The sequence below is a fragment of the Vespa mandarinia genome, chromosome 2, assembly GCF_050613455.1.
Source record: "Vespa mandarinia isolate Hongniang chromosome 2, ASM5061345v1, whole genome shotgun sequence".
NCBI classification, from domain to species: Eukaryota; Metazoa; Arthropoda; class Insecta; order Hymenoptera; family Vespidae; genus Vespa; species Vespa mandarinia.
This window is the reverse complement of record NC_140811.1, coordinates 13,411,321-13,434,457: the sequence shown is the minus strand read 5'-3', so window position 1 is coordinate 13,434,457 and position 23,137 is coordinate 13,411,321. Positions and strand designations below refer to the sequence as shown.

The 23,137-nt window shown below is 36.9% G+C and overlaps 1 protein-coding gene across 6 annotated transcripts in view; it reads right to left on the bottom strand.

Moving 5' to 3' along the window:
* Positions 1–22,043, bottom strand: part of kug (FAT atypical cadherin kugelei) — a 298,979-nt gene extending 276,936 nt beyond the window's left edge. For all 6 annotated transcript variants that reach the window (XM_035871811.2, XM_035871769.2, XM_035871801.2 and 3 more), the window contains exon 1: positions 21,229–22,043. The gene's annotated coding sequence lies outside the window, so the exon portion shown is untranslated. The remainder of the gene's footprint in view (positions 1–21,228) is intronic.
* Between the last annotated feature and the right edge of the window lie 1,094 nt (positions 22,044–23,137).

Sequence of the window (23,137 nt, the reverse complement as noted above, 5' to 3'; positions counted from 1 at the left end):
CGTTCAAACCGCTATATAAAATCGATGAAAGAAAATTTACGCGGTGAATATGGATTGACTTGAGGATGGAAAAAAAAAAAGAGCAATAAGAAAAGAATAACACGACACTCTTCCCTTATCTACCTTCTCTTCCTTTCTTGAATTTTTACGGACTTTTTTGTGAACTGTCACCTTTCATAGATGACGTAAAATAATTCTTAAATCGATTCGAATTTGATAAAAATTACGAAATAAGGATATAAAAGATAGACTAATTTTCACGGATAAAACGAAAGGGCCATAAACTTTATGAGATCTCGAGGAGGCGAATAAAATAGAATCAGGAGAGACTGAGAAGAGATCTAGCTTTTCTCGTAACAGCCATGATGGGGTCTGGAAGAGGCGACACGTCCAACCTAAAAATAAAAGTTGGAGCCACGAACGAGTCGATTCTTGTACCTTCGAATACTGACCTTGCCGGCGAGAAACAAAGCGAGATTGAAATCTATGCATTCGACTCGGCAACCCACGCATATCATCGGAACGCCATGCGTCACCCTCGAGAATCTAACATGACGAGGAAAAAAAAAGAAAGAATGAATGAAAAAATATGAGAAAATTCTTGAAATGTGTACTAGACATCTCGTTCTTTGTGAAATATATATTTGAAATCGTTCCATTCATTCCATTTTCCGTTTGACTGTTTTTTTCGCATAAGAAAAATTGTCATGATACGTATATAAAAATTTTTATAGATTATATATAGATATATTTTTAATTTATATGTGTTACGTGATATCGAGATAATGCAAGAAGATAAAAATAAACGAATCCAGATGAGGATTTCGTTCAGCTAGAAGATTTATTCATTAAGCAGTCATAATGAATGCAGGGAAGGAACGATGACCCATATAAATTCTTGGCAAAGCATTTCGAGAACGAAAAAGAAGTCGTCGGAAGATCGACGAGCTTTGAGCGCTCTCGTAGGCTTGAAAAGAATTTAGAAGAATCATAGTAGCAGGTGCTATATCTAGTTACAAAGAATATCATTCTTGCTACATGCCATTACTATTTAAAACGATGTATACCAGCTGTTTTCTTAACGAGATACAAAAATTTTCATCGGATTACTATCGCCGAGTAAAAATATTTTCACAAAAATGTTAACAAAAAAAAAAAAAAAAAAAAAAATAAAAAAAAAGAAACGAAACGAAAGAAAAAACAAAAAAATACATAATCCTTTAAATTATCGATTTCCTTGATAAACGATTAAATATAAAGAAAACAAAGCTTTACATTCTACTAATAAAGTTTCTCATGTGTTAAAAATAATTAATGCTTGCACAAAAATTATATCAACGTACTTACATCTTATACGACATAACGGTAAAGAAGAAGAAAAGAAAAGAAAAAAACAAGAAAATACAAAACTATTTTAGCTCTGTACCAGATAACACTCGATGACTTCGAATTAGAATTTTGAAGGAGATACGAATGTATATATGTAAGAACAGTTAAATCGTACGTCCCAAATGGTTTAGATAAACGAATTTTTTTTCGAAGTGAATTATACTGTGTACTATTTATTAATAACTCGAAAGATTAAACAAGAATTATCGATGGCGGCTTTGTTATCGATGTAATTTCTATTCTCGTCGTTGCTCGTTCATATAGATATCGAGTACAGAGAGATGGTGGGAGAGAGAGAGAGAGAGAGAGAGAGAGAGAGAGAGAGAGAGAGAGAGAGAAGGGAGGGCAAGAGAGAGAGGGAGGAAGGAAGGGAGGGAGGAAAGAAGAAAGAAAGAGAAAGATATGGAGAAGGAGCGCAGGTCGAGATGACGCCGGTAGATAAAAGCGCGCGTTGCACGATACGAGGAGAGATAAGTTAATGGACAAGTGGAAATGCTTCTTACGCTTGTTTAATGAGCCATGTTGGGACCTGGAAGGTAATAGCGCCATGGCCTGAGGAAAAGACGTAGAGAGAAAGAGAGCACACCGGACGAGAGAACAATGGGACGATAAATAAATAAGCGCACGCTCGATCGCACCAACGAACGGCGCTCTGAATTCCGAAAAACGAGTCTCAGCGAAAGATATAGGCTATACATATGTCTTATCGTTTGCCGTTATCTATGAGATATTGAAGAAATCGTCGAAAAAGAAATAGAATCCGTTAAAATAGAACACAAATATAGAAATACTTTTTAGAGAATTTTGGTGAAAATCGATCGACCGATTAGCTCGATGTTTTTCCAAGATCACGAGAGAAAGAGAGAGAGAGAGTGAGAGAGAGAGAGGTGGGAAGAAAGAGAGAGAGAGAGAGAGAGAGAGAGAGAGAGAGAGAGAGAGACGATTTCCTTCCTTTTTTCCTTCCAATTCGAGTGTCAAATAAAATGGACATGAGTGGGAAGAGGAAATCATTCGTTGAAAAAATACAAAAATTCGTGGTATTAAAGAGGATGTTGAAATTCTGGCACGTGTAGAAGCCAATTAATTTATCTATCCTTCCGAACGCATCTCGTTTTCTTTTCTCCTTTCTTGGCTTCCTGCCAATTCTAGCAGGATATTCACCTCCTGGCTCGTGTCGGATATCCTTGAAAGAAGCTTACGCGAGCTTCTTCCGGACGATAAGTTGAAATAACGCCACGAGCTTATTTCACTTCACAAAAAATAATATGTTCTAGGACGAGTATAATTGCATTTTCAATGATAACCAATCACAGATAGAGAGATACGTAGAATGTAATTAAAGAAGAATACTCGAATCGTTCGGTAAAACGATTATATTCTCTCGAGGAGGACTCGCCTTGTTCGAGGAAACGTTTGCTAACGAACGATGATGAGTCATCTAACTACTACAACGATAATTCGTAATCTCGACGCGATTTGACGATTAAATTAAAGAACGTCGGCTGTTCCTTCGCGACTTTTATCGCTGCTTTCATAATTCTGGCGCCGAGATAAGATTACGCTTACGTGCAACTATTCTATATAACACGATTATGATGAATCAATGAGTAATACTCGGCAATTTGTTTTTCAATTGCTAACACATTATCTATTTTATAATGATAATCTCTTAAATTAATTGGACGCATGGGTTAAACAAACGAAATGAAAATAAACAGTGCTATCATTCTCTTTCTCTCTGTTTCTCGTATAACGACCAACGAAATTATGCGTTTCATTTCCCAAAGGACAAATCTTCGTTGAAACGATGCACCATAACTATTATTCAAGGATTTCCATAATATTCGTTTTCTATAAAATACAACGATCGGTTTGGTAGAATATATTAGCTATGTGCTTAGTAATCATCGATAACGAAAATGGCGTTCGGAAATGAAGGAACCAAATCACGTCTCTCGAAAGAGCATCATTCGGGAAATGATATGGCGTTCACGTATCGCTCAGTTCCGTATCCTCGAGGATCGTTTCTCGATGCTCTAGAGGATGCAACATCTTTCGAGGGGCATCGACTAGTTATCGAGAATCTATTTCTCCGCGGGCACGACTCTAGTATTCCTTGAGTCTAGAGCGATCGAATCAGAGATTTGCTCTTCAAAGATATCACACGATGTTTTGGAAATTGTGGGATGGAGCTCGATCGTCCCAGAAATGTAAAGGTTATGGCACTTCAATGGAAATAACTTAAACATTTTTATTATTCAAAAATGAACAATTTTCGAAAATATACAATCTCAAGATATGAATTTTTTTTTCCCCTTGTTATTACAACTTTTTTCTCCGAACATTAAAATTTCTCTCTGAAAAGCAATTTTTCAATTTACATGCATTATATACCCTGTATAGAATCGCTAGGAAGTTAGCGGTGTAAATCGAATAAATGAGTTTTCATCAAATTTTTCAAGTCATTTTTCTTGAATCACCTTCTTCTTTGTTGTTATACAATTTTCACTTCATTCTGTTATCTGAAGTGAGGTTGAATTTTATGTTTAGAAAGATTTCATTCTCCTGGACGACCACTCCTACATCTTTTCTTTTTGCTTGGTGACACGAGACATAAAATACATCTGTTGCCTGTAAGAGAAAAAGATAGAAAGGAAAGAGAAAGAGAAAGAGAGAGAGAGAAAGAGAGAAAGAGAGAAAGAGAGAGAGAGAGAGAGAGAGAGAGAGAAAGAGAGAAAGAGAGAAAGAGAGAGAGAGAGAGAGAGAGAGAGAAAGAGAGAGAGAGAGAGAGTCTGATTCGTACGAAACATTATAATAAACTTACGATGCAGAGGGTACGAGCTGCACGACGGGCTGGCCTAACAAAACGCTTTTGTCGTATCGCGGAACAAAGTTGAATGCCTTTGGGGAGAGAACGAGAAGATGAAATTGGTCGAGGGGAGGATAGCAACTACGAGGGAAATACGAGAAACGTTCGTTGAGTGTAAAGTATAGAATCGGAAAATCGTACACCCACTTTCTAGGAAGATATTGTTGGCTTCGAAAACACTTTCCGTGCAACTTCTGTTCTTTCTTCTTCCTCTTTCAATCTTTACCATTTTTCTGACCTATTTCAGAAAATAAATTTTTAATAGAAACTGTTCTATTGTTATCAAAATACACGATAAACTATAAAAATATATCATTATTACGTTTCAATTTTTTCGATAATAAATATGTTAATGTAATTGTTGTTATAAAACCTTCGCTATATGTATTTTTGTCGAAGCATCCGAAAGAATAAGACACCCCTTCCATCCAACCAACTCGTCTCTTTGAAATAGTAAAAGCATTCCCTTCGCCCCTGTTGCAGTAAAATCGTTCCGCAGGAGAAAGGGAAAGGGAAAGACAGAGGGAGCAAATAGTTGGGAGAAGATGAAAAAGAGGGTTGAAGAGATACGGAGGGTGGGCGCGTGGAAGGTCATCGTTTGTAATAATTCCGTTTCGTTGCATATCAAGGGCGATTTCGAATCAACGACGCGTGCTTGGGGAAGAAGTGCCTACACGCTAGTTGGAACCCTCCTTTTTTCATTGGTGGACGGTGCCAAATACGTTGGTACGATAGAGTGAATCATCGTTCAAGGGGAACCGCAGGACCCTTCGAACGAGCTGTAATAAACGAGACCCGCGTAAAGTCCGGTTACATCGTGAAAAAGAAAAGGGCACCGCCACGAAACCTTGCTACTGGAGAACTCCCACATAAGGGTCATAAGATCAATCGTTTGTTTATGCTAAAATCGTGCCTACCTACGTGTCACGGTTAGTAATAATAACTTTTAGGACGATCGCTGAACTCCTTTATTTTTTCATTCACAAGCTAGTATATATATTCTAAGAAAAAGAATAAAAATAGCATATTTTTAAATACTTTTTTGGTTTAACACCATAGATATCGGATCGTTTATTACGTTATTGCGGATATTAAACGAGAGAATGTCCTGGAACGAAAGAGGGTGACTAGGAAAGGGGTTGAAAGCCGGTTAGTGGGTCTATACTTTTTCTCTTTCTCACTTTTTCTCTCTCTCTCTCTCTCTTTCTCTCACTCTTTGTTGTACTTCGTACCCTCTTGACATCTCGTTCGTATCGATTTTACTCGTATAAATCGAGTACGAAAAACTTGATAATTTTTTAGTATTTTCATTCGTTTGATATTAACGAATAATATGTTTTACTGGATCCACATATCTGTTAATTTCACAGGAATGTAATTGACATATAACAGAGATGCTTGGAAAATACCATGCCGCTTGATTATGCAAATTTCCTTGGTACCCGTTTAAACCCTTCAAATCCACAAAGGCGCAATTAACCGTGCGAGTGACGAGGCACGTGACATTCGCCTAGTTTTGATCTTGAAAATGTTAACCTGATTGTTGCACGTGCATCTAAACAATAAATCTTCTCATCCGTAATATATGGTCCTAACACGTTACTAGTAGTTATTTCAGTGTTTTGATAAGAAAACGATCAAAGAGAATAAAATGACAAAACGATGGAAAACGAATTCGTTGTTACGATAAGATTGTAGACGTGGTATCGAGTCTTTCTCGTCGTAGTTGTTGTCGTCGTCGTCGTCGTCGTCGTCGTCGTCGTGACGACATCGATGTTGGAATCCGAAGAGCTGGACCGTCCTGCTACGATCCAGCATCATTACCGACATCACGGAGTGCTCGTTAGTCTCATTTATATTCGCATGTGCCGTGTACGACTTACGTTATGAGAGAAAAAGAGAGAAGGATAGAAACGGCAAGAGAGTATAGTGTGTGTGCATGTGTAAGATAGAAAGAGGAAGGAAAAGAGATGCTGAAACTCCAAACTGCTCTCTCCCAATGGCAACGGTTGCAGAGGCTGGGCGAATGGTCCCGTCCTTGTCTCTCCTCTTCATTTCTCTCTCTCTCTCTCTCTTTCTCTCACTCCTTCTCCCGATTCTCCGTGTAATGCAGCGCGCATGACTCATGGCTTTGCTTGCTCTCGCAGAGTTCTCCGCGTTCTTTAGAAACCTTCCGCCTCGGTAGTAATGCCTTTTTTAACGAGGCAAACTCGCCCGTCATTGTCATCACGGGTCCTTCGCGAAGTTTCACGAGGTTACCTTTATTTTGTGAAAGAGTAAAAGGGGAGAAATACACATAGAAATAGAGAAAGAGATAGATAGAAAGAAAGAAAGAAAGAGAGAGAGAGAGAGAGAGAGAGAGAAAAGGAAAGAGAGGGTTCAGAACGTGTTTTGGGTAGTTCACCTTTAAAAACGCGAGTAGGTGAATTTCGTGCGGTTCGCTTCAAAGGACCTTCTCGTTTTACTCACATTGTCGTTACGAGACAAGTTACCATGTACTGTTTGCAACAAAAGGACCTTTTTAATGTAGCTAAGTAAAATGAATGAATCATCTAGGTTTATATACGAAAGAGACAAAAAGGAAATTACGCACTATTCCTCGCGAATAAAATACTTTTCTTCTTTTTTTTTAAAGAAATCTTTCTTCGATACATTAATTCTCTGAAAGAAGAAATCGCAAGAATTATTATTTATCTTTTTCAAAAAAAAAGTTATGCTAATGAGGATATTGGGGAGGAAGAGATAGAGAGAGAGAGAGAGAGAGAGAATGAATGAGAGAGAGAGAGAGAGAGAGTATGAGATGTTGCCGGCTATACTGTAGGATATTCGTTATCATTAATCACACGTATTGATAGACGAGCACGAGCGTGAATAATCGGCACGATACTCGCTCCATCAATGGTCCTTTTCTTTCGAACCAATTACCCGTAAACTCGCGCGCACGTTTCAATACCTCGACGATCCTTGTAAAAATGATCGAAGAAATTGTTTCAGTATCGGAAACGATAATGATTCGAAAAATAAGGAAGAAAAAAGGAAAAATAAAAGATAAATAAGACATCGATAGTTCTAAGAAATTTTTCTCTTCCCTCTTATTCTTTTTCTTTCTTTGTCAAAGACGCAAACTGTCTTTGTACTCTTTCGATACAAATGATAAGATTACCAAGATCAAACAAGTAATTGTAAGAAAGGACGAATTCGAAGGTGTCTTTTCTTTCAATAAGGGTTAAGAGGTAGTCTGATAAAGGTTCTTTGGTGAACATCAAGAGAGAGAGAGAGAGAGAGAGAGAGAGAGAGGAAGGAAAGAAAGGAAAGAAAGGAAAGAAAGGATAAGAGGCTCATTGGAAAGGCCATGAATCGGAAAAAGAAAACGATGGAAGGACGAAGTCTCGCGTAGCAACACACGCTGCATTACAAGTCCCATACATACTCGATTCAATCTTCCTGCAGTTGCATACCTTCGACGAGAAGAATAAGACAACGACAACGACGACGACTACGACGACTACGACAACGAAGAAGAAGAATAAAGAAGGATGAAGAAGCGTCTATCGACATAGTAACGTCGATATCATCGAAGTGAAGTTAGGTGCGAACGTTGCGTGCATTGGCATGAAAAAAATGAAAAATGATGAGAAGGGAAAGGAGAAGGAAAAGAGGCAATATTTCCTACCTATCTTTCTATAGTCTGTAAAATTCTCGATTTCCGATAGGAAGGAGAATATGAGAGAGAACTTATCGATAGTACGTATCAATACGAGATAAGACGATATTGTATAGGATATAATCGTAAAGAAAGATATAGAACGTCGTAAGATATATATATATATATATATATATATATATATATATATATATATATATAATTCTCTGAAAATATGTTTCTTTGAAAAAAAATCAATCAATCGGATTGCTTCTTATCAAAGAAAATATAGATACGTAATAATGATAATTGTTTTATCGACGATATAACTTATTAGAAAATAACTGTATTCGTTTGCTAAAAGTCTTATATTATTAAGAAAAGAAATAAAGAAAGAATAAACTCGGCGATTAAATTTTCAGAAAGAATACTTACAATTTCTCGGCTAGACTCTATTCTAAACTCTAGTGAAAGATAATGGCGATGCATGTGCAGGTTAACGTTCCAAGATATAAAGTCTTGAAATAATGCGTGATAAAGTATAGAGCGAGCGAGCGAGCAACTTTATCGCCGAGTAAAAACCTTCTTCTCAAGATCTATCGTTTCTTTTTCTACCGCGGCAGAGCCTTTTTCCTCGTCAATTCTCTAATAACCTAATAACTTAAGTACGGTCACCCGATCCCTCCTTTATTTTCAAAAGGAAGAACACGATATGGAACGTTGCGACTCCCTTCGAAAGTTTTAAACCTAAAAAATTTACTATGCTATGTGGACGTTGAGACGAGAGAATTCTCTTAACATTTCAACGTATTGTTTCGCTCATACGTATGTAAGTACTACGTAAGTACATACGTGCTCGTCGTACAGGTTTTACTGCTGCCACCGTAAAGTGCTTCGAAAAGGCGACCGACTTTCAAAATCGAAAGCAAACTTAAATACCATTGTTTAGAAGAAACGTGACTAAATAAAGTGAAGCTTCATCGATACACGCTGATTATTATGAAAATCGATGACAATGAGAAATGTTGAAACGTTGCTTATAAATAGAAAAGAATAAAAAAAAAAGGTTATTACGAAACGAGTCGTTAATCTTTACGGCAATTCTTGTTTAAAAAAAAAAAAAATAACCATTATTTTTAATGAATTGTATTGGGTAAAAACCCAAGAAAAGGCCGGAAAGAGGGGAAATGAAAGAAAGAATATGACATTAAAAAAATATAATTTTAGAAGGCAACTGTACTCATATGCAGATAAGAAAAAGTTGATACGAATGAGCTTGAAATGCCCATTGGTAAGGTATCGTAACCGAAAGATAAGAGTGCGTATGTAAACATTTCTGGTTTTCAAAGAGGAGGGTCGAGAGAACGTACGATCAGTGCCAGACTTCTCGCTTGAAGCATATAAGACGCGCGCGACCACAGCTCGTCGGCCAACCCCAATGGGTTAATAAATTTACGTTTGTTTGTTCGGGACGCCACGAAGAGACCCTTTCGGTTATCACCTATTTAATCCTATCTATTTTGAGAACGGTAAACGACACCATTACTGCTAACCTAAATCCATTCTTAAAATCTAACTCAGGGCCATTATTTATCGTCCCGATAAATTAGTACAAGTTTTCCAAAAAAACAAAAACAAAAAAAAAAAAAAAGAAAAAGAAAAAGAAAAAAAAGAAAAAAGAAAAAGAAAACAGGACAAAATTTTCCACAAATATTCGATATGGAATCGTTATAAGAGAATTACTTCTTAGAAAAGGAATCGGTAAAGATTTACGATTAGAGTTCGAAAAAACTAAGTGTAGTCTCAAGCACGCTTTCATGGCATGGCGTCTACCTTTACTTACACGACGCTCGAATTACGTGTACTCCAGAAATAACGCGAGACTTCTTTGTCGAGACACGTAACCCGACTACCACTCGAGAACAATGCCGGTAAGTCCAAAGGCGCCTCCTTAAGCCTTTCGCATGTTATACGTCCGAGCACGCATATCCACATACACACACACACATACATACGTACATACATACATACATACATGTATGTATACGCATAACGTTCCTACGTTACAAACGTCCACGCAAGGATCGTCTTATCGAATACGATTGTGTGCGCGAGCAAACGTGACCGTGAGTACTTACTCGTAGAAAACTTTGCCGTTCTTCTCGAGACCAAGCAAATGCACACAAGGCACGCATACAAAGAGAACGATAGATGTACAAACATAGGCGTTACGTAGACTCTAAAAAGACAGACTTCTCCATTCCTTTTCTCCGTTTCTTCTCTCCTATGGTTTCTCTCACCTTGGTTCACGTTCCTTTTTATAGTAAGATTTCTATATTTCTTTTTTTTTTTCTTCTTATTCCTTTCTTTTATACTTACAGAGCATTGCTCTAATCTTTCAATAAACATTTCCTCTTCATTCGTCCATCTATATCTGTCTATCTATCTGTCTATTTGTCTGTCTGTCTGTCTGTCTGTCTGCCTGTCTGTCTGCCTGTCTGTCTGTCTGTCTGTTTCTCTGTTTATCTCTTTCATCTTTTACAACAGGCAATAAAATTCGCGATCTTTTACTTTGCCAAACAGAGCGCGAGCGTTTTCGAAGAAGTCGATAAAACGATTTTTTCTTTTTTGTTAAAGTAAGTCGAGAGGTACGGCGCTTCAAGATTCCCGGGCGAATGTTCGTATTCCTCTCTCTTTTCGAGATCGGCCGCGTTTTATCGCTTTACCGCTTTTTAACTTTCACGGAAAACGAAATCTTCTTCTCGAGGAGTAAATCGTCCGTGTAATCATCGCGTCGTCGAGGATCGAGTCGAAGTGATCGTCGATAACGCGGCCATTTCTTATCTACTTTCATCTCCTTTCTTTCCATAATTTTTTTTTCCTTCGTTCCTTTGTATGCGCAAGTAAATTCTCAAACGACCCGCCTACTATTCCTCACAGCGAACGTAGATATTTATTTGTCAAATTGCAAATCATCGATTATCGGGTTAACGATGATACTCTTCTTCTAACAATTATAATTTCAATTCCACTATCGTTCGATTTTAATTGCATAATAATTTTAATTTTAATATACTCGAAAGAGAATTACCTATTCCGTCTACTTTTTCGAATAAATCTTGCGTAATCCGATTTGTCAAAGTTACATACGAACGGGGGTATAACATGCTTTCGTACAGTAATTAAACAATTCATATCGTTTGACCATATTATATCGAAATAAATTTTAACGAACTATATAATAACCATTTAAGATTGGAAATTAAAAACCATTATCACTTTTTTCTATAATTCAAATAAGCTTCCGTCGAATACTCTTGGTCCATGACGTAAATTGAATTAATAATATATTTCATGTAATTTAGTTTGTTAAAATCCCGGCGACTGACGATATCATCGACTAAAGTCGAAAAAGAATTCGATTTATTTTTTTTCAAACGATAAAGCACGAATGTCCGAGAGGAAGTCACGAGAGCTCGTAATTCCCTTTTCTCGAATTTCGAAGGAACGAGTTTACTCACGCGATCCAATACTAGGGAGGAAATCTCTAAAAGGACGACGATGTTGCGGTTCGTTTTCTCGAGGCGAGTGCGGTACATAGATTGGCATAAAAACAGTAGAAGGTGAGCAAAGGTTTATTCGAGCGCACATTATCTGCAATATCGTATGTATGTGTGAAACTACCACGATCACAGGACCGAATTAGAGAAGGAGCTTATTACCAGAACGGCAGCTGTGCACGGCTAATCCTATGTTGCTTGCTTTCCATGGCCGTAGATACACCGGAGGTCGACCGACGAACTTCTCTCTCTCTCTCTCTCTCTCTCTCTCTCTCACTCTTTCTCCCCCACTCCCTCCGGTAGAAGGGTTGGTTATTGTCTCTAATTTAAAGCAACGATTTCCTGTCACGCTGCCTACGAGCTGTAAGCACTGCGCTACGCTTCTGCCCGTCCATTCATTCGTTTCCTCCTCCTCGTGTTCTCGTTTCTCTTTATCTCTCTCCCTCTCTCGAGGTTCTTGAGAACAGAGTTACATACATTACGTAGATAAGTCAGGCATCAGTGTGGAGAGACGTGTGGGCTTCCACGACGGTGGCCACCGACGTTGTTGTCGCCGTCGTTGCCATCGTCGCCGTCGCCGTCGTCGTCGTCGTCGTCGTCGTCGTCGTCGTCGCCGTCGTCGTCGTCGTCGTCGTCGTCGTCGCCGTCGTCGTCGCCTTAGTCTTCGTCTTCGTCGTCGTCGTCGTCGTCGTCGTTCTAGTCGTCGAGGTTTTTTCTCCTTTACTTCTTCTTGCATTGAATGCATAAACGAAGTAGGCAAAAGAAAACGTGTCACGAATTAAGTAAGAAGAGAGTAAAAAGTTCATCGCATAGTTTGGCTTCATCAACTCATAAGAGCTTAGAAAAGAGGTCTACGCTTACTTTCGTCATAAAAAAAAAAACTAAGATAGAGAGTTTTAAACAATATCTTATTATCGGACTAATCGGATTGTTGGTTGTCGACAAAATTATTAGTAATGTACGAAGGCTTACCTAAATATAGCATGAAAAACCAATTAAGGAAACCAAGAAAATTACAATGTTATTCCTTGATTAAACATTAGAATCAATATTTTCTCGATTCGTTAAACGACAAAGATTTTTCTTTCAAACCTATAATTTCTATCTTTCATTTAATTCCAATTTCAACAATTATTTCAATATAATCTAAGACGCACGTACAATTCGATAAAAAAGAAAAGGGACGAATGATTCATTGCTTTTTAAAAGATAAAATCTCATGCGTCTCGAGAAACGATAGGCACGAATTTTCGTACGCGAATGCAATGAACATTAGGAAGTCGCACGGAGCGTGCGGAACGAACAATTACAATTCGCACCGCGTAGGAAACCTCAATGTCGACCCACGCGCCTTGTCGTCACGTACGATGCAAACGACAGGACGAAGAAAAGGAGAAGAAGAAGAAAGAGGTGGAGGTTGAGGTGGAGGAGGAGAAAGAGAAGGTGGAGGAGGAACAGTGCGGCAAACGACTGGCAAATTGCCAATTGCCTACAAAACGGACGTCGATGACGAGAAACCAAACGGAACTCGACGACGATCGATGATCCTACTATACTACAATCTTCTTTGAAAAATATTATTTCTTCTTCGTGAAGTGAAAGGAAAGAAGTAAAATGGAGAATAGATGAGTATAAACAAAAGTATATAAAGCTCGTTCGTGCTATTATCCTTTTATATTAGACAATTATCTCTCCTTGCATCGCGAATAAAATTATTGCGGATAAACTTTTTCCCTCTTCCTTTATTTTCCTTTCTTCTATTTTTTTGCCTTCTATCAAGGATCAGTCTTAATTAGAAGCAATTTGTATTTTAAATTTATAAAATGATCGATTTATTAATCTATATCGAATCGTTGACAAAGAAACGTTTCTCCTAAAAATAAGAACAAACGAATCCATTAAAAACATTTCTGATAGAAAAGAATACGATTCCTTTTTCTTTTTTTTTTTTACATACAAACGTATAACGAAACAATTTAGAAATTTATTTCTTTTTTTTTTCTCTTGATTTATTCGCCCTTCTATATTTAGAAAACTTTCTCTGACATAGGTCCATAGAAGATTCCCAAACAAGAATGCTACTACCTAACCGCTTTGAAGATGCAGAAAGAGAGGGAGAAAGGAATGGATGGTATTGTTCAAATATAGTAAGTAAAATATTTTTATAAAAATAAAAATAAATATTTTCTTTTGCAGAAGTTATAGAAATAAAATTTCAACAGAGAATATATACTTTTTGATATTTCTTTTACTGCGCCGACATATTTCTGCTTTTTATTTCTGAAAAATCATGTAATCCAGGTGATAAGAGAATATGAAGAAAATATATCATAAAGGAAATAACATGAGGAAATTGGAAATAATCGAATTCATATGGGAAAATAATTTTTATAAAATGCAATCGATAAATTTGATTCTATATGTAGATACACACAATCGCTCGTAAGTTGGATTGATCTTAAGCTTATAAAGGAAAGTATATTGAAACGATTGTAACTATTCGAAAATATCAATATATTCGATCTGCTTATGAATTTTACAGACATAAATGATTTATGTGTACCTTTCGTATAGCTCGAACTTTCTACGGTGTATGCACCGTTTGTCTCTAATGATTCCGACATTGATATCGAAAGCCGATCCGCTTAAGTGCGTTTGAACTGGATCACGAGTTCGTGTGTAACCATATGGTATTTTATATAACTTGTACAAAAGAATATTAAAGATTATATAGAAACAAACGTTCTATATGCAAAATCAAATTCTTCTTGGAGCGGATATCGATTGTCTTAACATTTTTCTTTCCTTTGAAAAAAAAAAAAAAAAATAACTCTTTGCTTGTCACGTCGTTCGTCCTGTTCTAAAGAAAGTTCATTAAAATTTATCGAATTAGAAGTTCCGTGGGCGTTTCTACACCCTTCCATTCTCATTAACGTTGATATATTTTTATTAACGGAGCTGGCTTAATGATCGCTAAAGAAGCGGAAGTTGATCGTTTGCATCATTCTGGTCCAAGATTAATTTTGAAAGATACAATGATGCAATCGTTTCTAAGAAAAGATAAGTTCTTGAGAAGAGAAGCAAAACTAAAAATAAGAAATAATAATTAATTCTGATTCGTCCGGAAGGGTATTCTTCTTAAGAAGACAACAATAAAAGTCGAAATGGTAGAATGAAGCTACGAGACGATAAACAAGGAATTGTTTTTCGATCCTTACGATACAACTGGCATTTTCATTCGACTACCAGTCGAAATTCTCCGTGAGAATTGTAAGAGGAATCGAGAGCCGTTCATCGAACGCCTGGTAAACAGGTATGTGTGGATAGAAAAGCTTCTACCTGCTGTGGTTACAAGGTTATCGGAACTCTGGTTCATGAGAATGTCTATTAAAAGAAGTCTTCTATAAATTTCAAAGAAAAGCTATAACGAACCGAATCTTTACATATTCTATAATAATAATTAAGCGACATTAATGATACAATATTTCAAAAATTTCAAATGTAATAAGATTCTAATTTAACGATTTCATGTAAATTTTAAACGTAAGATACCCGGCGAACGTCATTCGTTCTACTGTGACAAACTTAATCCTTAAAGACGTTCCTATACTCGCACAGTTAGAACTTGAAAACAATGGAAATGCTTTCTCGTAAATTCGAATTCGCGGCAAACGACGAATTTCTCCTCTTTAAGACTCGTAAGCTACTGTTATTTCTATGGCTGACATTTTCAACCGATGCAAATGCCGTCTACAATAGAAATGACGTTTTACTATATATCTTCTCTCCTCCACTTTATGGTACTTCGCACACATTTAATCCAAAGGCGACATCGAGTTATCGTTCGAAAGTCTATCAAAAGTTACGAAATGATAACATCGAAACGTTCGCGACAAAGCACTCGACACCTCCTTAACTCCGACTCTTCTTCTCAAAACTGATGTTTCAAACGTATCCTCCCAACTTATCTAACAAGTTTCTTTAACAATAATAATCTCTATCTTCCTCGACGTTTCTCTTCCCTGTCAAACCGAAGAAGTTAATGTTAAAGACGTTAATGTTAGCATTTAAGATGTAAAACGTGAGATTTAATGTAGATCGTATTGTCAGAAAAACACTGTACGATTTTCAACAAAAATCCTTATTGAGAAATTAATTACATAAATTTAATTTGAACTTATCCATCTATAAAAATGTTATATATTGTATACACAAATCTTTGACTTTCATATTATTTTAACTTTAACGTACAGCAATTACAAGTCTATTCTTAATTGCGTTATTAAATTAGAAAGCCGAAGAAGTCGAATTTTCATGAAAAAATTCTAGCACGAAAGGGCCTTTTAAAAAGAAATAAGCTCGAGTAATAATTACACATAAAAGCATAAAGAAATGAATTCAAACGTTAACGAGTCCTAGAAACAAAACTTTTCGTAGACGTAAGCACGCGTACAGACGGACATTTTCTCAATTCGTCGACTACGTTTCCCGAGTTCTTTTCTCCGTAGGTGCACGTGTTGCTCCGTTCCTCGTCTTTTTCATGCTCTGCTTACGACGTGAGTGGAGGTAAGTTTGCTTCAGGTTTGTAGCTAAGAACGGGAGAAGGAGAAACTTACTAGACATGCACAAAAGAGAGAGAGGGTGGGAGGGAAGGGAGAGAGTGACATTTTCGCCGGTTTGTGTTTATAGACAAGCTCGCGTAACATTGCTTTAGCTCGAATGCGAGTATGAATGCGCGTAATAGTTATTCGTGATAACGCGTTAAACGAACGATAACTATATTCCTTTCTTCTTCGTAATCATTTCGTTCATCATTCTATCTTAGACAGTAAAATAAATGCAAGAATGTGGATTCTTTGATTGGCCTAACAAAATTCAAGGAAGAAATATCATTAAAGTATAAAGACTCCCTTCAATAAAATCACTTTTCCTTTTATCATGTTCATTACTGTGATTATTTAATCATTACTGTGATTATTGATCGGATTGATCTGATAATAAATATACGCGTACTGGAATCAATGGAATTTATTTTTCACGAGAAATCTCTCGTATATTCACCGTTCGAACTTTATGAGAAGTCGTGTCTATTAAAAAAAATTTGTCAACGAATATATTAACTCATTAAATGTTTTCGAGTTACTAGAAATAAAAAGAAAGAAAAGGAAAAACGCATGTGTTTTCTCGTAAGAAAAATGTGAAGCGGCAAGTATTATCGGTCGAAGCAGAGAAGCAAAGGGATTTCTTTTTTCTCTTTCTCTCTTCCTCCCTCACAAAATTACCCTTAGTCTCGAGGATCAACGTGTTCTGGACGCAGAGAATGAAGGATCGTGGCAGCTGCTCTTGAGAATCGGGACGCGGTAGGGCTTTTATACTTTCGAGCCGATCTTTCACCGACGGACATATTCACCGACGTGCTTCATTTTACGATCGCACACGACCCCAGAGAGAATGAGAAAAAGATGCGACAAGGATTTTCCTAGGCTTCTTAAAGCTTTTTTTCACTTCGTATTCGGAGGATCGCATTCGCCACGTCTCTACGTCATTAATCCTCATCTCGAAAGACAGGCGCATTCGGGCTAAAGACTTCGGAGCATCCGAGATTACTTCTCCTTTTTTTTTTCTTCTTTCTCTTCTTCGTTTAGTACCACCAACACTAACATTGCTCCTACTATTACCGATGGCTTCTACTTCGAAGCGATAACGAAGAAGAAGCTAATTCTTCCAGGAGATTTAGTTCCATGCAAGTCGATCGAAAGGCATTGCCTCGCAGCATCGCAGCTCGAGTACATTAATCAGCACTTATCTACTCCACTCGATGGCTTTAGGTGTATCTGTTCGAGAGAGGCGGCGTGTGTTTCTAGGACAGACAATGGCTAATCGCCGACCACCTGTCTCTGTCGTAATCGCGCGAGCGCATTCGCTGCAATTAACGAAGCCTCCTTAACATACGGACACGAACGACGGGCCAGGTCAAAGCACCCGTGGAAACCTGACTACTTTCACGGAGTTTATATACGCTTAGTCTACGTATAGGCTCGTCTTTCACCGTCGTCGCCATTCTCCTCTTTCTCCTCCTCGTCAGCTTCGATAATAGCTCCAAGATACTTTTACGAGGATTAAACGAGTGCTATCAACGAGACGTCGTTAGTCAGTCACTCGACAAGAACTTTATAGCTAATTTTTTTTTTCTTCCTCGAAACGATGAACACGGAGGATATTAATGGCTCTTTCTTTTCGAATTCGTATAAATTTGAAATTATTTTTAAACAAAGCGAACGTGCCAATTTCAAATATCGAATTTCGTATTATTTTATAAAACTTCATATTTTTTTCAACTCATTCAGAAAGCACGATACTACATAAAATGTAGTAGTAATCGTCTCGAACAGATTTTCTTCAATCCGTTGTCCGATCGTTAATCTTCTCGTTCTAAAGCATAAATTTTAATCAAGCTCCAGTTCCGACGTTCTTTCCATTTCGATGGAAGAAACGGTATCTTCTCGTGGCAATTCCCTATTCTACGAGTGTCCTGCGTGTTACGGTTTTCCTTCCATCTTCTTTCTGAGCTTGGCCTCTCAAGATCCCAGTTACTCTCAGAAAATTAGAATTGTCCACGTCTAGCTATACGACCATTTTTCAACGAAAGGATCTCACTTCCTATTTTCTACGGATTCTATGTCGGTACAAAAAGGAATAAAAGAAAAATAGAAGAGAAGAAGGAAAGGGAATAGTCTACGCGTATAGGCTTCCACGATATGGAGGAAGGTTGAACATAAAATTCGAGAAGACGGCAGTTAAATTTTTCTTTATCCAAGCATATTCAACAAATTGACGTTGGATTTTAAGCAATAGGAAAAAATTACTAATCGAATGTAAAAAGAGCTTCGCTGTACGCATACGCTTCGTGGAATGTAAGAAATAAACCGGATGAAGTATCGAACCCGCCTCCTAAGCAAAATTACTATCGATTAGTGAGAAACGCCAACGGTAGTGTTAAACTATGGCCTTTTAACAGCAGCAACAGAAGAAGAAACGTCGTCGTGGTAGCAACAGACACCTTAGCTCGAGGGAGACAAGACCGCTCTCGACCTTCCGACGAATGCCGTTCGATGCTTTTCTGACCAAGGCTAGATGGAAAAAATTTCGAGAACTGGTTTCTCACCAAGAACCAAACTTGTCTCACGTTATAACGAACTTAAGAACCAAAGGATTTCACCATCCGAGGAAGAAACGAACATAGTAATTTATTTCTCATGCTACCATCGATGTCTATCTTTTATGCGTTTTTCTTAAAACAATAATCGACCGGAATAATTTGTTCCCTTTCTTTCTCTCTTTCTATCTCACAATCGATACGTATTGTTTCCTATCGAACCAACGTAATCCATCGAATTGGATACGTTCCGTTTCAGTCAATTTTGATTACCATGCTCTTTTTTTTTTTACAAACATATTTCAATTTACGTCCGTTAGGTATATAATAAGGATTAAATCGAAATTCCAGATTTTTGTCGAATAAAATCTTTTCTTTTGTTCAGAGCACCTTTTTGATTTTCCATTACAAATTGATCCTTCCATTACTAATTTCTGATACAATGAACCATTTTATTTTTATACTCTATAGATATCGGCTATGGTTCTATATAATTATTGAAAATTATAGATCAGTTATGATATTGATCACATATTGTAAATTATACGGAATTATGTTAAAAGTAAGATTATTTACGATGACGACGAAAATAGAAAATGGAAATTTAAAAAGATATGGCAGAATTTTGTTTGCTTTCAAAGTCGAAAGATCTTGTCGAACGTTCCCAGATGAAATAGGAGAGCTCGAGCAGCTACGAAGACCAAGCCGTGAGTTTGTTGACACTGCTGTGAGCCGTACGCGTTCTCGATGTCCTCGTTAAAAACATCGTATCAGCAAACGTAGTTAATGAAAACAAGCGGGTCAGGTACCATCGTGCCTGTTCATCTCACGATTACCGGAAACCCAAAATATCCTACGACCAAACTCCCGACGAACAAAGAAGCCGCCTGTCCGTTCAGTTACGTGTTTACTTCGTTACATGCCCTGTTCAAATATATTTACATATACCAAATTAAACCAAACGCAAAAGTAACGAAACCGAATCAACAAACTTCATTAATTATCTTGTATAATTAAACTCGAATATTTATCTATCTATATGGAAAAGTTAACAAATAGTAATTATTCTGATTAAATTACATAGTTTGCATTTTTAAAAATTTTATATATCCTCGGTAGATATTTTTTCTACTTAATAAAATCAATTAAAATATGAAATTAAATTTTTGAAAATTTCTTTCGTTATTTTTTTTTTCTAAACTTGAAAAAAATGATGACTCGAAAGGGTTCATGAGGCCCCTACAGTTAATCCGTTCCTGCCTCGGTCTGCTTGTCTGTACTCGCTCTCCAGCCTCTCAGTCTCGACTCTGAAGGTAAAATAATCGCTTCGTGCTGTAAGAGAAACTCAAAAACGAATCGAGATTACCCACCACACGAAATACATATCTTCTTGCTTCTTACGTATATGCTCTTTCTTAGAATTCTATCGATAACGCGACACCATTTACATTTTCTTAAGCGATAAACTTTCATTTGATTTAATTCATTAAGTAAGATAATAAAAGTAGTTTTTCTTAATTTTTTTTCTTTTTTTTTTTTTTTTTTTTTTAAATGATACTCATTTAAAAGTATTTCATACATTTTTAATGTCACATATGTAAATTATTTTCAAAAGTGAAGGTTATCAGTAGGGTTCACGATGACAAAACTTTCACCGATAGCAAAATCGATGAAATATATTTTAACGCAAATATCAGAAAGAAAAAAGAAATCGTTCTTCGTCTACATTGATTATAGTCGAATAACATCTGATCGAACGGAATTCGAGAAGTGCCATTCGTTCTCTCCGTCTCTATTTTACAATTGAATTCTTACGGTTATAACTTTGCTCCTTGGTAACACACACCTGATAGAATTTGCATGAACTTTTATTCCACATTTTAGATTTGAAAGGAAACACAGAAATCGACGATTTAACTTGATTCCCGTTCTACTTCGATAGAAAGTTTCCTTCCAAACGCACCAATGCTCATCTACTTTTCTTTCTCAATTGCGGAATGGAAAAAACGAACGAAATGTCCGATCTTTTTTACGCACCGTTCCGTTCGGTCGTTTAACTCGCACACGATTCTCGCAAAATCATCGTCTTTTTCTCGCTCGCATCGAATTCCCATAAAAGAAGCTAACGGCGAGAACTCTCGTCGAAACGAACGATCAACGATTTCACGCGAATGGTTCCGCGTCTTGCGGTTGAAGAAAACTTCTTCCATAAGTCGTAGAGATAGAGACAGAGGGAGAGGGGAGAGAGAGAGAGAGAGAGAGAGAGAGAGAGAAAGGAGAGAGAAAGGAGAGAGAGAGAGAGAGAGAGAGAAAGAGAGAGAAAGAGAGACACGCACGCTCCATCGACGACGCCATTTTGCGTAATGAAGCGCGAAGCCGCCAGCCACGAACGATCTCAACGATTTAGAGTGGATCCTTACTTGCGTATTTATATATATTTGTACGTTCTCGTACAAGTACGCGTCAAGCTACAAAAATTAAATTTTCACTTTCACTGTTCACGAGTTTTTTTTTTTTTTTTTTTTTTTTTTTTTTTTTTCCGTTAAAATAACGATATTCTCTTTTATCCAAAGTCAACGGTCACAAGCACGTAAGAAAGAAACGCACGAACCTTGTAAAAACGTTGTCCTTGTCCAACGAAGAGCTTCTTTCTTCTTCGTTCCCTTCCTTTGTTCGGCCACTCGAAGATAGGTATTTCTCTTCCAAGTTTCCAAGCAGCTGCGGGGACACAAGAGGAAGAAACTCCAAATAGGTAATCCAAATACCGATTTTTTTTCGATAATCTCACTTTTTTCGCGCACGTTATATCTTTCAAGTCTCACTCTACGTACTTAAAATATATACATTAATCTACATATATATGTATATATATATATATATATATATATATATATATATGTATATAATATTAAATATGTTGAAAGTAAAACAAGCACGAAGAACGCGTTTCGAATCGCATTACGATTCTTTACGTTCACGCGTTAACTTTTAAATAATAATATTCTTTTTTATTTCTTTTGTCGTTTTATACTCTCACTGTCACTCTCTCTCTCTCTCTCTCTCTCTCTCTCTCTCTTTTTCTCTTTCTTTTTCTCTTTCTCTCTCTCTCTCTTTTTCGTAGGTCCAACACACTCTAAATATCACTTTTTAAACGCCTTTCCTTTATCCTTCGCGAAATACATGTATCACTCGAATGGAAGTCAGGAAGAGGAAGTCAGAAAACAGGAATAATCTCAAAGGAGTAATAATAATAATAATAATAATAATAATAATAATAATAATAATAATAATAATAATGATAATAATAATAAAAAGAAGAAAAAAGAAAAAACTGTGAGCAAGAAAGAACAGGCGTAAACAACGGAGGACGCGTTTCGGTTAGCCGCCTCCACGTGGAAGTCGGCAACCGCTTCAAACAGGATGACCGTCGCGTCGGAGCGGCAAGCCGAAACTAGCGCGCCGCGCGGCGCCAGAGGAAGGCAAGCCTAGAAGGCCTCTGCTCTTTCTCTCTCTCTCTCTCTCTCTCTTTCTCTCCCTCTCTCTCTCTCTCCCTCTTTACCTTTTCCCCTTCCATCTTCACCACAGCTGCCTCTCCCCTCTCTCCATCGCGCGCGCACTACTGACACACACACGCACATTCTCTTCGACCGTGACATGGTCACTCCTTTGTCTATCTATCTTTTTTTCATTCGTATCCTTAACGTCTTCTTATTATCTTTGTAGATTCAAAAGTTAATAAAAAAAAAAAAAAAAAAAAATATATATCTCCTTGTTTTGCTTCATTCAAATTCAACAACCTACGTAATACTCCTAAGTTCTGGAATGTTGATATTTTGTATTTTTTTTTTTTTTCTTTTTTCTTTGCCGAGCTAATGCAAATAAGTACGTAGTATCTTTTTCTAGTTATTTTCATCTATTATTTTGCGTCTCTAGTATCAAGGTTATCTCTTTCGAAAATATTTACATTCTTATTTCATTGTAGAGATACATACGCGTATACGCCTTAATTTAGTACCATATAATATCTTTTATTTATTTGTATATATTAAAGAGCAACGAATTATTACGATGTTTATATTAATGAAAGAGCAGTAAAGAGTAGTAACCAATATTTTCATCAACATTTCATTATAAAATTACAAATATATGTATCTAATAAATATATGAAATTACTCGAAAAGGTATAAAATTACTTCACATTCTCCTTATAAATGAAATACATATTGCATTTACTCTATTTCTCATTACTGTATATATATTTATAAGATTTCGCTTCGTTACTCTTACTGGTTCACCGAGTTCAAATGAGGATTTCTTTGGAGAAAGGATACGAAAGGATAGATAGATATATACATACAAACTTATATATGTATCTACATAGGTTTTCCACTCTGTTGAAACAAAGTAAGTACATAAGCGTAATTCAGGAATCGAAGACAAACCAGGTAATTACTTAAATCCGAATTTCGATCATCTGAAGATTTTCGAAGTACGCTCGAACGTTCAGAATGAAATTGAGA